This window comes from Cryptotermes secundus, unplaced genomic scaffold, assembly GCF_002891405.2.
Source record: "Cryptotermes secundus unplaced genomic scaffold, Csec_1.0 scaffold79, whole genome shotgun sequence".
Taxonomy (NCBI): Eukaryota; Metazoa; Arthropoda; class Insecta; order Blattodea; family Kalotermitidae; genus Cryptotermes; species Cryptotermes secundus.
The window spans coordinates 1,859,000-1,877,603 of record NW_019741974.1 but is presented as its reverse complement, the minus strand read 5'-3'; the positions used below and the strand labels follow the sequence as shown (position 1 = coordinate 1,877,603).

The following is an 18,604-nucleotide window of genomic DNA, read 5'->3' as shown; positions in this document are numbered from 1 at the left end:
GTAACACAGCTGTCAAGTATCCAGCTCTACTGTCACACTGAAATGCAGTTCAATAGTGTGTGAGTGCAGTAACCTTGTATTATTATAGTGTAACACAGTTGTCAAGTATCCAGCTCTACTTTCACACTGAAATGCAGTTCAGTAGTATGTGAGTGCAGTAACCTTGTATTTGCCTGATGACGGCTTTAAAAGCCGAAACATGTAGCTAAGGTTATGTTGATCTAGATGGTTTTGTTGTTTTGTTACGAGGATCTAATAATAAACTTTATATTAGTTCTTTATTATTTATGTGCTGAACCAACAGCCGCTAGGCCAATTATAGGCACAGCACAGTGTAGATAAAAGTAGTTACACACTGGACAAACACAACATAAAGTCAAAGACTAAGAATGATAATAATAATAATCAGCTATCAAAGAATATTGAAACAATGTCAGAGAAGTAGCTTCAAGATGCCACAGTTGATGTGACACATATGTGGTACCATTCTGCTGCTTGTGAGAACAGTGGAATATGTTGGCAAAATTATGCATGGGTAATTGTTAATAAATTGCATTTATTTAAATTTCCTGATGTTTTGGATGCCTGTACGACGCATAGATTTAATTGCAGTGGCATTGTTCTACATGACAGATAAGGGATTGCCCCACATTTGTCCCTAAAGCCCTCAAAATGAAGACAGCAGATAGAATAGGGTTCGTGGCAACCTTAGTGCCATGTTCTGCAAGGCAAGAGGCAGGTGTAAGCACCAGCTTACAGGAACCCACAGATGAAGACAGCTTCATCAGGTAGCAATTCCCTTCGATCCTCAAGTAGTCATACCATACACATGCTTTATATAAATACTGGTATAACAGAAGAGTGATTAATCAAGGCAAATTTGCAAAACTTGGAAATGGACAGAAGAGGCGTTTGTCCATTCAGTAGACCAGCAGCCATCAGAGGGATATTGGTGTAACTTGCCCAAGGGGAGTTCAAGTAATAACAACTTCTTTTTTACCTCGTTCTACCAGTCCAGGATAAAGGATATAATAAGAAACTCCAATTTCCTTCTAAAGATAAGTCATATAAAACAGCGTACTTATCAACGAGTCTTGTGATTGTAGTCTTTTTTTTTTACATGGTGGACACTGTACCTGACAAACGTGAACCACTGGGGTAGGAAAGTTTAGTGCATATATATTTGCGAGTAGCTATATAGCAGAACAAAGAAAGTAAGTATTGTTCTAAGTAAAATATTGGTCGCTACGAACCGATACAAAAGCATACCTACTTCTACCCATAAGTTTTATTGCAAATTATTTGTACGAAATTTCAGGGGCTCATCTGAAACACAGAACAGTCTGGCGAGCAACAAATTTTGACAGACAAAATTGCCAACGCTATCCGCTATCTTTATGAAACTCACGAAAAGAACACATGGCCTAAATCATGGTTTCTCGAAATGTGGGTCGCTACTTACTCTAAAGTTAGCCGTAGATTTCTCAGAAAATGTTTAAATGTAGTTATATCCACATACAGTTTGGCAAGACAGTGTGTCTGCGGTCGTCACAACTTGATGAAGGAGGATGTGTTGTGTTTCTTTTCATACATCTTGACATTCATCAATAGTTGTAATATGGGAGGTGGCATAAATTGATAGCCGATTGGCGGGGGAAGGCGGTATCAGGAAGTTTGAGAACCTCTCCCTAAATAGATGTAAAACTGTAGAGCAGGATACTGAGTATTCAGTAAGTCACTTGTAACTGTGAACCGAAATACAGTTATAAAATCATTATTGGAGGAGGTCTGTACAGTTACCCATGGGGGGGGGACTTCGGTTATCTTCTACGTTGCATCCGTTGATACTTATTTACTTACTTACTTACTCACTCATGGAGCTGAGCCCTTCTGGAGGAGCCGCCAATTCTGCAGCTACTCAAGAATTTCACAGCATTTTATGGAACCCGAAGGTTCATTACCATGTTCACAAGAGCCCTCCATTGGTCCCTATCCTGAGCCAGATCTATCCAATCCATACCATCCCATCCTCTCTCTCTAAGATCCATTTTAATATTGTTCACCCACCTACGCCTTGGTCTTCCCTGTGGTCTCTTTCCTTCTGGCTTTCCCATCAATATCCTATACGCATTCCTCGTCTCCCCCATTCCTGCTACATGACCTGCCACCTCATCCTCCTTGACTTGATCGTTCTAATTATACTTGGAGAAGAGTACAAGTTATGAAGCTCCTCATTATGCAGTTTTCTCCAACCTCCTGTCACTTCATCTCTCTTCGGTCCAAATATTCTCCTCAACACCCTGTTCTCAAACACCCTCAGTCTCTATTCCTCCCTTAATGTCCGAGACCAAGTTTCACACCCATACAGAACCACATCATCCGTTGATACTTAGAAAGTTAAGTGAAATATAATTCTTAGGTTGGCTTCCCGTCTTCGAATTTTGCTTAGGGGCAACAAACGAAAGAATGCCTGTATTTACGAAATACAACATTCTCCACAGAAGGCATGAGCTTTATAACTTCAACAGTTGTTGCAGCGTTATCACATTACTGCGTAATCCAGAAAGGAAAACATGTGAATATATACATACGAGTACATGTAAGGCAAAGTGCTTAACTAATTAAGCACTACACCATGAAGACTTATGGGGTAGTGAATGTATAGATCCACGTATTCTTGTCCTCGGCACTAGTTGGAGGTGAGCGGTCAGCTTCAATCCCCGTCCGGTTTAACCCCCGGGGAAAGAACCCCCGGTACCCATTGAAGAGGAGGCTGGGTGGGCCCTAGAGCCGCTCTGGACGATATTGAGAAGCGAAAATTCTTGCCCCCACCGGGACTCGAACTCCGACCCCTTAGTCTTCTAGCCCGTTGCCAGTCTCTATACCGACTGCGCTATTCCGGCTCTATAGCTGATTGAACCTTAGCATCATTTCATGTCACTTTAAAACATGCGATTTTTCCTGAATATTCCTGCATGAATTCTAGGATACCAGTGACATGCCTTTAAAGAGCCAGGAGTGCTTATTGTATTTTACATCAAGTTACTGCGAAGGTTCTACATGATGCATATTTGAGCCAGGGTTCTACCATCAGACTCATTTACAATAGGACGTTTCAATTTTAAAGCCACACACGCTCGTAAAATCACACTTGTTTGCTCTTTTGCATGTATCCAATTTCCTGGTGATCATTTATAACAGACGCAGGTTGTACAGCAAGCTAATTAGAATTGCAGTTCAACTGTTGACAAATCCAAAGAACAGTAAAGGTACATTTATTTTCCTTCCAGTTGCTACCAAATTTTCTGAGAGGTAGTGGGTCTGGAACGGGGTCCACTCAGCCTCATGAGGATAACTGAGGAGCTATTTCAAGGAAATAGCGGCTACGGTCTAGAAAACCGAGTTTAACGGCCGTTGGGATCCGTTGCGCTAACCACGCGACACCCTCTATCCGCAAAAGTTGGCACTAACTTCGCCGACAAGCGGCGGTCACTCGGTCGGACTACAAACGACGGAGTTTTTGTATTCAGCTAAATATACAACATACCCAACAATATCCTAATAGAATTACTGTCGCGTGTATTAATAATTTTAGACGGGTGTTTGAATTGGTGAGTCGATTTATTTCATATTCACTAGTCATAAGCACAAACAATTATAATACTTTCAAGATTGCTGTAATTATGACATATAAATGAAATCATCTATACCTACTTGTAACTATTCGTTTCTAGGTAATATGGCTATTCCTCTGCAAAGTTTTCCTATCCGCTTCATGGCAACAGATTTTAACACAGGAACTATAACTGCGACACTCCAGATATCACTGGACTACAGCACACGTAAGTCTTAAAATCCCAAGTGAAGTCCTCACAGGCTGACTACTAATTCTTCTTCAACTGCGAAGTTCCCGTGGCTGACTTCAGCTTTCCAATATACAATATGTAGGAACTCTGCTACTGTCAACACGACAAATATCTCAGTATTACATTAGATCTTTATTTACTGCGACATGTTTCGGTCATGCATGAATATCATCAGGCAGGAACACGTATAGTTATCGAAATAGCGATATGGATTATTATTTGTGTAACGCGTCGTATTATATACTGACATAGAAACTTTGCCTCAGATTGGAGTATAGTTAAAATAGCAAATACATGATTAAGAATAGAAAATAAAAAAGATGTAATAAAGGTTCGCTATATATAAAATGTTGAAATATATGTTTTATGCTTTATATTCCCTGAATATAGAGAAGATATTATCCTCTGAAACGTCGGGCTCAGAGAACTAAACGGCGTTAGAACCGAGACGAACATACTCTTCACAGCCTATTATGTTCTGGGTAATAACACAGTGCAGGTTGGTAGACGGGCACAAATTTTCGTAGAAATATACCGCCTCTATCTTGAAGGTTCCTGCCATGAAGGTGGGACAGTAGTTCTTTTTTTCGAATCGATGGTATCCAACTACCATATAGGGTATATGAACCCCAAACATCACGATATACTGTCACGAATTTCCAGTGAGTAGATTGATTGATTGATTGATTGAATTTGATTGAATTAGATTTATGATCCGATTTATTGGACTCGTTGATACAGCGCGTGACTATTTTACAGTTCACTGTTACACACACGCGCACACACACACACACACCAGTTTCCACAGTCACGTCTTAAATGCCGTTGCTTGGTAGCGGCTTACAGCGGCGGACGTTCCCCTTCCTTCGGGTTCCCGATCTGTCCTCAGCCTCAGCCACTACCTTCTAAGAGCAACAGCTCACAACGACTGAACCGCGAGTGTCCTCTTAACTCACTGACTGACTCCTCGCTAACTGCAACAGCTAACTGGCCCTGCTGATAAAATCTCGGCACGGACCTAGTAGAAAACACCGGTTCCATTATCGCTGTGCAACTGTTGCCGTTACTTAGTAATGGGTGTTGTATAGTTGCTTATTTCGCGGTCGTTGCCTAAGAACGGGTCTACATACTACAATACATTTAAATCTTGTTCTCTCAGCCACTGTCGAACTAATGAGCTAATCCTCAACATTTGGACGTCGCGATCGAGTCCTTAGGACCTCTACTCGGAAAATCCTTGCTTACAATTTCGACCCAGAGAGCGATTACCCTGAGGCTTTTCGTGTCGCATCTGGGTCTTTCTCAGAATATTTTGGGACAGTAACTTAAGGTAACCAGCAGCCGCTTACTTCCAAACTTTTTTTTTCAAAATGAAAAGAACAGTTTACAATTCGAAACTGTAACCTATGTGAAAAAATTGAAAGTTCCATCAAGTGTAACAATTTTAATATGAATAAAACCTTTACTTGTTTTAGCCAGTATGAGGTATCATCCGATGGGCAACATTTCAAAGGAAATACTTTATGTTATGCACATGTTGCTTTAAGGGGGGGGGGGGTTAAAATATCGACATGTTTAGAAAAGCAAAGAATCACAGTTGTTACACTTGATGGAACTGTCTCTTTATTTATACGTTATAAAGTGTAAAGGTTCAAGAAAATTTCTCTTAAAACAGTAAAAAGAATAAAGTTATCCCCGTAAGAGCCTTGAAGGCCCATAGAGTTCTGAGACGTCGATGCTATTATATCTTCTAGACAGTTGGCTTACAGACGGCGGTAAGGTTATCCCCCAGAAAGATTCCTGGTACTCATTTCTGTTAGAGGCTGATTCGACTCCAGGGCCATAGTGCGGCTGGAAGGATTAGGTCAATTGAAAAAAAAAATCCAGCATATCAGGACTCGAGCCCGCGACCTTCCGGCTTGTAGCATAGTGCCTCAACCAACTATGCTACCGCACGCTTCTTAAAGCAGTAGCCTGTGTCTTTGAAAAATATCGTTAAACAAACCCAGAGCCAGTTAATCATACCATTTGGCTACCTACTGGCTAGCATTCCTATTCCAGATTCTGGAGTTTGGGTTCAAGTTTCCACCCGCAGAACGGATATCGGGTTCAGGGATTTTGTGGTATTTCTCAGAACCTCGAGACAAATATCGAGGTGCGGCCATGACGCTTCTATCCACATTATTACAGATACATTACTCACTAAACATCCTGCCATTCAGCACTATGCATAATCTGAGCTACTTACTAAGTCAAATAATTATACTTGAGAAAAGCAAATAGACCCAGGTTCTTACACAAATATTCTGTATCCAATGCATTTTCCCCTTACATCTCTTTTTGTTTGGTTGCCCAAATAATCCTGCAGCTCCTTCTTATGCAATTTCGAGTATAACTAGATATAGCTTTTGTTTCATTTTTCGCAAGTTAAATCCAGTACATTTTCATTACAAGTAAAAAAATATGATGATAATAATACCCTCAGAATTAAGTACGCAAAATAATTATCAAATAAACTTAATACTAAGTGAACATGTTGGGAAAGGTACCTACGCTTTAACTCCGAGTAGATTCGATAGCTCGACTGGCACTGAGGAAAAATCCAATCTCATAAACACTAGGAAAAGAAAAAGCATATTCATAATGACAATTGAAGGTGTCTAGTCACGTCCTTTGTGCCTATAATTGAATCGGTATTTTCAAGTTAATTTTCCCACTATTGTTCTTAGCTTTGTAACTTATTAGAATTCAAAAAAATAACTTCCTACATAACATTGTTTTCTAATCAATTATATTTCTTTCCATTCTTCTAGCTAAGACGTGTTCACTGTAATCAGACTTTTAAACAAGGGCTCATTGTGAAATATTTGCGTATATGATATACGTAATATGGGTCATCAGTCTGCTAAGTAGTTACCAACGTTTCGGAGCAAAATACAGCCCTATCTGCAGGGTGGAAGCTAGAGACTTCTTCTCTGAACATGGAAGCAGTACTCAGAAGGAAAAATATTTTTGTGACTACGCATTTTAAACATGAAAGCAAAACTAAACTCCACAAGCGAACTATACCGACCGAGCGACCGTCGCTTGTCGGCGAAGTTGGTGCCAACTTATGAGGATGGAGGGTGCGGCGTGGTCAGCGCAACGAATCTCCAAGGCTGTTAATCTCGGTTTTCTAGACCGGAGCCGCTATTTCCTTGAAACAGCCCCTAAGTTATCCTGAGGATGCTGAGATGACCCCGTTCCAGGCCCACTACTTCCCAGAAAATCTGGTAGCGCCGGGAATCGAAACCGGGACCACATTAGACCACAGAGAGGGTCGTCATGCCCACTGNGAATCGAACCCGGGACCACTGGATCTGTAGGCAGGAACTCTGACCATTAGACCACAGAGAGGGTCGTCATGCCCACTATTAATTATCTTTGTCAGTAATACAGGGGATGGACAAAAATATGGAAACACCTCGTGAAATGTATGCCTGAATTGAAGTGTTTATTTTAGCGACGTTTGTATGTGACGCTGCCAATCTGCCCAACACCACTACCTGTACAACCTCCGCAGTATGTTGCAAGCTTCATTTGTTGTCGAGACAGTGTTCTGTGCAGTTTTCAGTACATCATGTCAGATCTAACAGAATTGGAACGCGGGCAAATTGTTGAGGCCAGTATGGTGGGTGCTTCCCTAACCAAGGTACCCGAGGTTTTTGGTGTTTCGCGAGGCACAGTATCCAAGATTATGACCGCATACAGGAGGACTGAAAAAAACCGCATCCGATAAACACCAGGATGGGCGGAAATGTGTGTTGAGTGATCGAGACAGACGAACATTGCGTAGGATTGTGACGAAAAACAAGAAGACTACAGCTGCAAAAGTGACTGCTGAACTGAATGTCATGCTCACAGCCCCTGTCAGCACCAAAACAGTATGAAGGGAACTCCACGAGCAGGCTATTTCTGGACGAGCTGCAATTCCAAAGCCACTCATCAGTGATCAAAATGCCACAAAGAGGAGAGTGTGGTGCCGAAGTCTTAAAACCTGGACTGTGGAGCAATGGAAGACGGTCATTTGGTCGGATGAGTCCACCTTCACACTGTTTCCGACTTCTGGCCGAGTTTACGTCTGGAGAACGCCATCCCAAGCTTACGATCCAGATTGTTTGCTGCCAAAAGTGAAACATAGCGGGGGTTCAATCATGGTACGGGCAGCCATATCGTGGTATTCTGTCGGGNTGGCCGAGTTTACGTCTGGAGAACGCCATCCCAAGCTTACGGTCCACATTGTTTGCTGCCAAGAGTGAAATATGGAGACAATTTTTGGCGGCCAGGTCCATCCCATGGTGCAAACTTTGTTCCCTAATGGTGATGCCATTTACCAAGACGACAATGCCCGTGTTCACATAGCTCACATCGTCCAGGACTGGTTTTCTGAGCACGAAGATGAAATGTCACGTCTGCCATGGGCCCCCACAATCGCCAGATATCAATACTATTGAGCCTTTGTGGTCTGTTTTGGAGAGCAATCTTCGTGCGCGCTATCCAGCTCCATCATCGATAACAGAACTTGCGCCATGTTCTTCAGGAAGAATGGTACAAGATTCCCTTGCAAATCATACAGGACCTCTATTTATCCATTCCAAGGAGACTGCAAGCAGTTATGCAAGACAAAGTTTGTCCTACACCATATTAGTCACGGTAATATGTTTTTGTTGGTGTTTCCATATTTTTGTCCATCCCCTGTAGCTCTGTTATGCCTTTATTCTGACCTTGCTATAATTAGCTTTACAAACACTTCATCCTTCTGTGCAACAAGTGCATAACAAGACTGTACAGCGATGCAGAATCCAAAAGAATGAATTTTAATGCTTTCTGCACTCCACTTTGAAAGTGACTTCAAAAACTCTGCCTTTTACAGATGTTAGATAAACGATTTTTCTCATTAACGTATTTCTAAAATTTATATCCCCCTTTTTTCGACGGGAGCATGCGGTAGTGTAGTTTTTGAAGCACTATGCTACAAGCCGGATTCCCGATTCCCGATGACGTTATAGGATTTTCNTGCAATCTGTATAAATACATTTAGCAAATTGTTGTGTTGTGTGAAATGACGTGTGGAGGGGAGCTCATTAGTTCCCCTCCGTATAAGAATAGGTTGGGGCCTGGTGGGAGAAGGGGAGAAACTTAAGCTAAACTTAAAGCTAAACTACTAACTAAGATTTAAGCTAAACTTAAAATTAAACTACTAACTAAGATTATATTATGAATCTGGTGATCAGATCGATTGGCTGGTGTCGTTTGAGGCGCCTTAGGTGTGGTGGTTGTAGTAGTTGAGCTGCAAGTTGGTTGGGGTGTGTATGTAGTCGAGCTCTATATTGGGAGCTCCATTGGCTGATCTCTTCCTTTATTGTGTTGATTTGGAGATCACGCCTGATGATCGAATTTGGGACGTACCATGGCGCGTTGGTTATTAGGCGCAGTACTTTTGACTGGAAGCGTTCCAGTATTTCTATGTTGGAGTTGGATGCCCTCGCCGTTTTACTCCAGGGAAAGAACCACTGGTACCCATTGGATATGTCGTGTAACAAGACCTCGAGGAGCATTCTTGCGATGTCACTTTATTACTACTACAATTCAACGTAACTATAACACAAAATGTTGAACAAGTCTTCTCACAGTCACTCCTTTCGTGTTAACAACTCTAACTACACTGTAGAACTGTCCATTTCTCCGTGCTGGCTAACCACTGACTTCTGTCAACACCACTGCCCTCTGTCGGTCCTCAGCTCTGCTTGTTATACTTCAAATCGGACAAATGGGAAACGTCGCCTCCAGCAGCTCCTCTACTGTTACGTCACGGCGGGGAAGTGTTTACTGGCTCGGAAAATAACACGCAACAACTAGTAGAGCAAACGCATATGCAATCATGGATCATAAGTCAAGGAATTAAAGGGGAAAGAAGTATCAACTCCTAACAGGATACGAGGCTGGGTGGGCCCCACAGCCGGTCTGGACATTGTGAACAACAGAAAAATCTCTTGTCCCTGCCGGGAATAGAAGAGGGCCATATTTTTTTAAGCTTTCTCAAAATTAAAATGACATTTTCAGGCACTGCCGAAAACAGTTACTGGTGACGTAAACCCTAAAAAGTTTTGTTAACACCGTTGCATAACGTCACTACCAAATATTAGTCACGGTATAAATGACAAACGGAACAGATTCCAAAGAGGGGGGGGATATAAATCGTGCCGCCCTGGCCCTAACACTATATATGTATTTATGTGTGTATATACGTATATGAAGTTGTACGTCTGTCTGTATAAATAAATTAATATATGGTTTTGTGTATGATGTGTTTATGAATGTGTGTCATATATTTATAGGACTGTGTGTGTGTGTGTGTGTGTGTGTGTGTGTGTGTGTGCAAGCGAACATTTCAGCAAAATGCTTCTTTTATAAGGAACAAAGTCGAAGTCTTTTGAGTACATGTGCGCACGCGCTCGGATCTGAGATTTGCATGATGCATTTGTACGTGTAGACAGACAGATATAATGAAATTATAGAAACTATTGCTAAATAGAATGCCTGTGTGACTGCCACTCATAAATCCAGGCGCAGTGACTAATGGCATTATGCTTCACTACATACATGACAAATCTCCATCGATATTATGTTCAGAACATAACAGTAATAAGAGAGTCTCTATGGTTCCTCAGCATGGACAACCCTGTTCGATATTATTCTGGGGTCTAGCAATTATATTTGGATATGATGACGATATAGTTTAGCCAATATTTTAATCACTTGAGTTATGTTCATAAGTGCCTGATGATTACATAATTATATGGTCGAAATATGTAGCTCAGTTACGTTTATATTAAACACGTAAGACATTATTATTCCAATACCTATATTCTTTATTGAATATATTCCCATATTACTTGTGTCGACGCTCGTAATATAAGTAATTAACAAGAAAAGCCACCGCATATGACAGCTTGTTTCCGCGGCAACAGATATCACTCACAACAAAGAACTTTTGGAAAGAATATTCTGTATTAGGTTCGCGAATCGTAGGAGACGACGAAAATGGATCCCAGTGCCTGGGAGTATAACAGGGAGGTGTAAATACGGAGACCTGGCCTCCAGGTTTGGGAGGCTCGAATATGAGACAGTAAAATGTGGTCATGAGTCCCACAGGAATCAGACCTGAGAATGACTGCGCTGCCGAGGGCCAGCATGAATTGTAAAAGACAAATCCATCCTCTCTTAAGAGAGAATGTTACATAGGGATTACAACCGCAAGTGTTCAGTTAAAAAATGTGGTCATGTATCTCACAAGGCTTGCTGCAGAGATGAACTGGCTGGCGGTAAACTGCCAGTCGTAAAGAAACTCTGACTCTGACTCTGACTCTGGGACTAAAGCGCTGCTTAGATCAGTAATGACTTATGCTTGTCCCGCCTGGGAATTAGAGACAGATACCTACTTTTTAAAATTGCAGTGCCTTCAAAACAATATTCTCGAAGCCATTGCAAATATTCCAAGGTGTACATCGGTCCGCGATGTGTGCGCGGCTTTTGACACTTCGCATGTATATGGTTATATAACAAAATTATGCAGGCAACAAGCAGAAGTCTTGCAAACTCATGAGAATGAACATGTTCGCGGTACAGGACAAGGCGAAGCCGGACGTGGAAATTATACAAGAGGCTTAAACTCGGCAGTAGTCAAGCTTACGACCGTTCATGTGACTAAGCTTCCGTTGTAGCACAAGTTAAGTAAGATAGATAGACATGGTCTTCTTTGTAAAGCCTACACTGACAGAAGACTTGTATATAGTGCAAAAGCAAGAATTTTCAGTAACACGCTGCATGTGTGATACGTACACTTGACAAGGCCAAGCTATTCATAAGCGACAAACCCACCCTCTCGTCAGAGAGGGTGTTACATAAGGACTATGATACAAGGGTTTAGTTTAAAAAAATCTCTGGTCATTAGCCTCAAGGGGCTTGGCGCCAAGACGAACTGATTGGCGATAAACCGCCAGTCGTAAAGTAACTCTGACTCTGACAGAGTCAGTGGAGAGTAATTCAGTGAGAGAATGAAAGAGAGTGACATCCAGCAGAATCGCTCCTCATACACCAGTATTAGTCACCCCCTCCTTTCGTCAAAGGGGATGCCCCATTTAAAAACGTGTAAAAGTCGGGGGAAAGCAAAAATGTGGTCATTGGTTTCAAGGGGGCCCGAAACCAAGAACGACTGTGCTGGCGAAGACCAGCAGGAATGTACTGGACAGGGGTCATTTCGATTAGTGGATTATTATTGTTATTATTGGAGGGGGTGGGTTTCCCCATGCACTGCGAATATTTGTTAATCTATTGTGCGTCCCCCTTTAATTTCTACTGTCGCCATGCCCTTCCAGTACTGGTGCTCGCTATCAGCCCCGTTCTGCCAGCGAGGTCGGCCCTCTCTGGCAGTGGTCCCCGATGCTTCCCCATCTACCGGAGGAATTGGAAACTACTTGGGCGGGAAACTTTACCTAATTTTGCTCAGAGGTCTCCTACAGACATGAGGATTTTTACCTGCCGTAAATCCGTAATTTTTCCGCCCTTAAAAATTCCACGACCTCCGCCGGGTTTGAACCCGCGTACCTTGAGTCATGAGGTGGGAACGTTACCCCTAGACTGCGGAGACCGCTATCAATGGATTTGGTCGGAGGCAGTCACCAGCCGATAACAACGTGAGCAGAACAGGACACCGTTACCAGGCAACTACTAATGAAGACGAGCTGAGAAGTCGAGTGCGCGAATAAGCGAATAGTTGTGATTTATATACCGTAATTTCAATAAATCCAATTATCAGTTCATGCTCCTTGTCAAGTCACTAATACGAGATAATATGTACACGAATATCGATTAAAGAAAACAATAGAAGTTCTACGCTACTCTTGTCTTTAGCTAAGGGCTCACTCACCCAAGCAATATCACACGATAGTGGGACGCTTCATATAGTTTTACATTACAATTTCAAACGGATACGGCGCCAAATGTATTCTTCCAGAAGGTGCATAAATGCTTAAGCATTTGTACAGATCCATTTGTATGCATCTTTCTTGCTATAAAATACAAATATATTTTCTCCATGGGCCTGAGTGATTGATTCTAGCATTCATGCTCTTTTGGGGGCGATGTGAAGCTACATATTTTGATCTGACGGAAGAGCAGAAATTGAGAGTGTACACTGAGTGCTGAGGAGAGCATTATGTTGCGCTATCCAAGTGGCAATTGTAGTGAGATAGGGAAAATTTTAAACCTTAATTTTTCAATGGTGCACTGCGAGATTTAGAGAAAATATGACATCTCATTCACGAAGCCAGAAGTCACTATAAAAGACAGTGTCACGTAACTTCGAACAAGGCCCCGCATTCATAGTCAAATCCCGCGCATAGCTTGTGGTGGGAGGAGTTTCTTAACACTCGTTCTTCCACTGGCCGCCCGTCACTTCTCACACCCTCCACCCCCTTGTCTGAAATTTTTCTTCTGCGCATTCAAGGTTACTCCTAGCCTTGTTCGAAGTTACGTGACAGTTGCTATAACTACCAGGTGGTGACGTATTATTAGAGAAGTACGGCCAAACCCACTAATCAATGCTCTAAATTTGACCGTAAGCATTGCTTCATAATTGAAACATCCATATCTATGCTCAGACAATGAGAAATGTTTTGCGCAATGCATAACTATTTGCAATAAGTATAAGAAATTAAATTTTCATTGTTTGGAAAAACAAGTGACGTGTTAAGGAACACGTGGATAAGATGACTCTTAAAAAAATATATTTCCCGACGAAAGAAAGTTCAGTGTTTTAGTTCTTTCAGTCTAAGGCCAGGCTAAGGCCAACACATAGCTGAGAAAGAAAAAATCTTCGTGATCTGAAACACGGTGGTTGTCACGTGACGGTTTTGGGGGATATACGACTTGGAATGCAGTAGAAAATCTGGCTTGTACTGATGATGTAATGAATCCCCACAAACACGTTAGCATTTTGCCCTGAAATTGATCTATGTACACGCTTAAATTTTGCTTAAACGAGTTCTGTCGCGTCTAGCAGGATAAAAGTAAAGTAAAGCTATCCCTGTAAGAGACCGTGGAGGCCCATAGGGTTGTGAGACGTCGAGGCTCCCACATTTTCTGGAAAATCGGCTCATAGATGGCGGTGAGGTTGTCAGCCTTACGCGCCGGCCGCGCTTTACTCCCCAGGAAGAACCCTGATACTCATTTCTGTTAGAGGCTAAGTCGACCCCAGGGCCATAGTGAGGCTGGAAGGATTAGGTCAATTGAGAAACCCAATGAACTCAATTATCCAGAGAATACAGCCATGACAACGACGGAATTGCTTCTGTATAATATTCACCGCAGGATACGGACTCGTCTGCAATTATCGGACATGAACCCAATGGAACATTTATGACGCTTGCTCGACAATAAAAGAAGGAACACAAACATTTATAGGGAATCTAATTTGAAAACGGCATTGTCAGCTGCGCGGAAACCACTCAGAATTTAGTAACGTGAATGGTGAGAAGACAAGCTGTAACAGAATCTACGGGATGAATACATAACTGCAGGTCTGCCATGAAACAAACTTCATTTTGATCGTGTACTATGGAATCAATTCTTTATCAGTTTCCTGTAATTACTGCTTCGTCATTAATACCTACAGTTAAAATGTTCATTGCTGCTTCATATTCTTATTTTACGACAAAATAATGTAACGAAGTGATATTTATTAATTTATTCCTTCAGAATTACTGAGTTTTTGGACTTTGTCCATCGTCCGGTATTCTAGAAACTAGAAAACACAACATTTGTTCTTTCTAAGGGACCCAACTGAGTAGGTGTCTTCCCTCCTCACCTGAGGAAGAATTGTGATTGAGGTTGCCACTTTCTAAGGGACCCAGGTGAGTAGGTGTCTTCCCCCTCACCTGAGGAAGAATTGTGATTGAGGTTACCTCTTTCTAAGGGACCAAAGTGAGTAGGTGTCTTCCCCCTCACCTGAGGAAGAACTGTGATTGAGGTTACCTCTTTCTAAGGGACCCAGGTGAGTAGGTGTCTTCCCCCCTCACCTGATGAAGAATTGTGATTGAGGTTACCTCTTTCTAAGGGACTCAGCTGAGTAGGAGTCTTCCCCCCTCACCCGAGGGCGGAAACAGATCCAGTTTCTGAAACTTTGTTTTCTAGTATTTAGAATATAGGAGGATGGACAAAGTCCAAACCCAAGTAATTCCGAGTCCTATAATACCATCGTCAGAGCCCTTTAGAACCCACTCACTTCTTTCTTGTATACATGAAATTATTTTTATAAAGTGAGGTGTTAAAAATATTCTTGTATGCACTGTAAATGATGAACAGTTTCTTTTACGTTGCATTTGAGATCTTCATGGTGGTGATCATTAAGATTAATAGCCTCTTTGGTGTAACGCCGTGTAGTCCGGCAGATTTTCCCCGACATTTCAGAGGAACATATTGCGTCCATCTTTACGGTCGAAGAGTAAGCCAAGCAAGAAATTAGCAAGATGGTGGCAAGCGGACGCTCTCTCTCTTCTTTCTTTTGCGTGCTGCGTCCTGCTTCTTAGTATTATCTCGCCAGGGTTATTCATCGTTCCTGAAGACGGATGCAGTATATTCCTCCGAAACGTTGGAGGACTTGACAAAAATGCCACAGCCCTACATTCCGGACAATGGTACTATTAGTAGCCTCCTAATTTGTACTTTCCATGTGTTTATGTTAGTGAAATTAAATTCGAAAATCAGAAAACTCATCTGAGAAAGGAGAAATGCTCACAAATATCTCGACAGTAAAAAGTAAAGGTATCCCTGTAACAGGCCGTGGAGGCCCATAGGGTTGTGAGACGTAGAGGTTCCAACATTATCTAGACAATCGGCTCATAGATGGCGGTGAGGTTGTCAGCCCTACGCGCCGGCCGCCCTTTACCCACAAGAATATTCCAAGAATATTCCTGGTACTCATTTCTCTTAGTGGCTGAGTCAACCCCAGGCCCATAGTGCGGCTGGAAGGTTTAGGTCAGTTGAAAAAATCCAGTGACCTCATCGGAACCTGAACCCGCGACCTTCTGGCTTGTAGCATACTGCCTCAGCCAACTACGCTACCGCGTGCCCCAATATCTCGACAGTAAACTAAAGTATAGAGCGTGACCTGGAATAAACTGGTTTATAGAGTGGCAAGTTCCTGTGATGGCGGCAATGAGCTTCGAGTTCCAAAACAGCAAGGAATCGCTTGTTCGGCTCAGTATACTCCACCGCTAAAGGAAGGACGGTCCCTCGCTTGGAGCGCGTTTTTAAAAAAAAACCCTCCAGTTTATATGCGTGCATGAATAAGCATACTGAACACAAAGAAAATAAATTCGTCTGCGTGAAAGTCCAACATCAGAATTGAGCAAACAAAACGCTGCAGTCAGCTGTTTCCGCAAAACAAATGCAGTGCTCGGGACGTAGCATCCCTCCACTGATTCTAGTCGTCCCAACAATTACGTAATTGCTATAAAGCTATTCACATAAGCAAAAAGCAAAGACCTGTAGGAATGCGACCCGCGAAGTGATCCACTTTATTCTGACGATGCAGCGAAATTCAGTCTCGGTTTCACGTTGTTGCCGATTTTAACACAAGAAGCGGATCACAGTGGCCGCGCTGTCTAAAGCATGAACCGTCTTCACCCGCTCGACCGCTGGAATCGTGGGTTCGAATCCCAATCTAGGCATGGATGTGTGTGTGCGTTTATACCGTGTTTGTGTTGTTCTGTGTGTAGGTAGCAGTCTTGCGACTGGCTGATCCCCTGTCCAAGGAGTTCTATCGACTTTGAAAAAGCGGCAAAGGTCCACAAGGACCTTAATAATACGAAGCCTGTTATTACATTTCCTTTGGAAGAGTAGTGACTTAACTAAAAAGTAAACTCCGTGGCTTGAATCCGCAAGCGAACTATACCGACCGAGCGACGGCCGCTTGTCGGCGAAGTTAGTGCCAACTTTAGCGGACAGAGGGTGTCGCGTGGTCAGCGCAACGAATCACCTCAGACGTTAATTTCGGTTTTCTAGACCGGAGCCGCTATTTCCTTGAAATAGTTCCTCAATTATCTTCGCGAGGCTGAGTGGACCCCGTTTCAGAACCACTACTTCTCACAAAATCTGGTAGCCCCGAGAATCGAACCCCGGGACCTCTGGATCTGTAGCCGGGAACTTTGACCACTAGACCACAGAAGCGGTCGACTTAGCGATCTTCTGGTCTAAAAACGGATATCTGTCCATCTGCTGACTGGGGTAATAGGTTCGAAAACCTCCAGGGCCATATATGTTATAACTGGATCTCCATGTAGTAGGTCTGTGGTTCGAGGTTTTCCTTCACCTCCAACAATGTCAAAATTTTGTGTATAATGAACAATGCCGTAATTTTCCCGAATCCTGCGTTAAACAGTATCCCTATATGTCAGCCATTATCGTCTTCACCGCCATTCTGTGGCCGCGTGTAAAATGGAAATTACACGCAATAGAAAACCCTACTCCTGTATAGGCTGTGAAACTCTACCTTAACCCGAGACAGACAGAGGTCAGAGCCGGCTAAGAGATATGAATGGGAATATAAACAAATAACATTACATTTTTGGTGTATGCTACGCAAAGGTAACAAGGTAGAGCTGTCCCTGTAACAGGCCGTGAAGGCCCATAGGATTGTGAGACGTCGAGGCTCCCACACTTTTCTAGATAATCGGCTCACAGATGGCGGTGAGGTTGTCAACCTTACGCGCCGGCCCACCTTTACCCCCAGAAGATTGCTGTCACTCATATTTTAGAGGTTGAGTCGACTCCAGGACCATAGTGCGGCTGGAAGGGTTAGGTAAATTGAAAAATTCCAATGACCTCATCGGGAATCGAACCCCTACCTTCCGGCTTGTAGCATAGTGCCTCAATCAAATACGCTATCGCGTACCCCTGGTATATGATATTTTTGTTTATGGTTTATATAACGATTCTTTTAGTAGCTCAGACTACATAGTGTCAAATGTCAGATTATTCAAATTTAGCATATGTTATATGGATGACTGAATACATAAATTTAGTGGGAATGCAAGAACTCAATTAGGTGCATGTAAAGTCTTCCACCATTTAATATATTTATTTTATAGTACGTACTTTTACAATTAATCACGTCCAGATATAGCAGAGGTCAAGAATACGTGGATCAATACATCCACTCCCCCATCCGCCTTCATGGCATAGTGCTCAATTAGTTTAGCATAGGGATAAATTCGCCTTTACCTTACTTTTACAATTACATTCTGATGCAATGACCTCAGTGACTACATGAGGTCGCTTCTGGTTCGTTGATGTAAACATGTCGTTATTAACATTTCAATGAATGCTTTGATATACTTAATTGACAAATGTTTATTTTAATATTTAATTCCCTTGATATTCAAATTCGACATAAAATCTTTATTGGGAATAGTAACTTTAAATTTGAGCTCCTTTAGAGTTCTGTAGCTTCTTTGTAGTTTACGTGTATACCCTCCCGATCATGGATATTTCATGACTGAAACACGTAAGATGAAGTTATCCCTGAGAATAACTAACTAAGCACTACGCCATGAAAACGTATGGGGGAGTGGATGTATAAACCCACGCTTTCTTGACCTCGGCAGTGGTCGGTTCCAGGCCCTAGCCGCTTTACCCCC

General features: G+C 42.4%; 2 protein-coding genes across 3 annotated transcripts in view; one reads left to right on the top strand and one right to left on the bottom strand.

Annotated features, from left to right (window-relative positions):
- Nucleotides 1–6,498, bottom strand: part of LOC111872819 (acyl-CoA Delta(11) desaturase) — a 52,454-nt gene extending 45,956 nt beyond the window's left edge. The window contains exon 1 of one of the 2 annotated variants that reach the window (XM_023867011.2): nucleotides 6,420–6,498. The gene's annotated coding sequence lies outside the window, so the exon portion shown is untranslated. Of the gene's footprint in view, nucleotides 1–6,415 lie in introns of both variants that reach the window. The other variant, XM_023867013.2, reaches the window with a different exon arrangement.
- The window catches only part of LOC111872818 ((11Z)-hexadec-11-enoyl-CoA conjugase), a 92,767-nt gene that overhangs the window by 21,310 nt on the left and 52,853 nt on the right, over nucleotides 1–18,604 (top strand). The gene's annotated exons all lie outside the window — the stretch shown is intronic.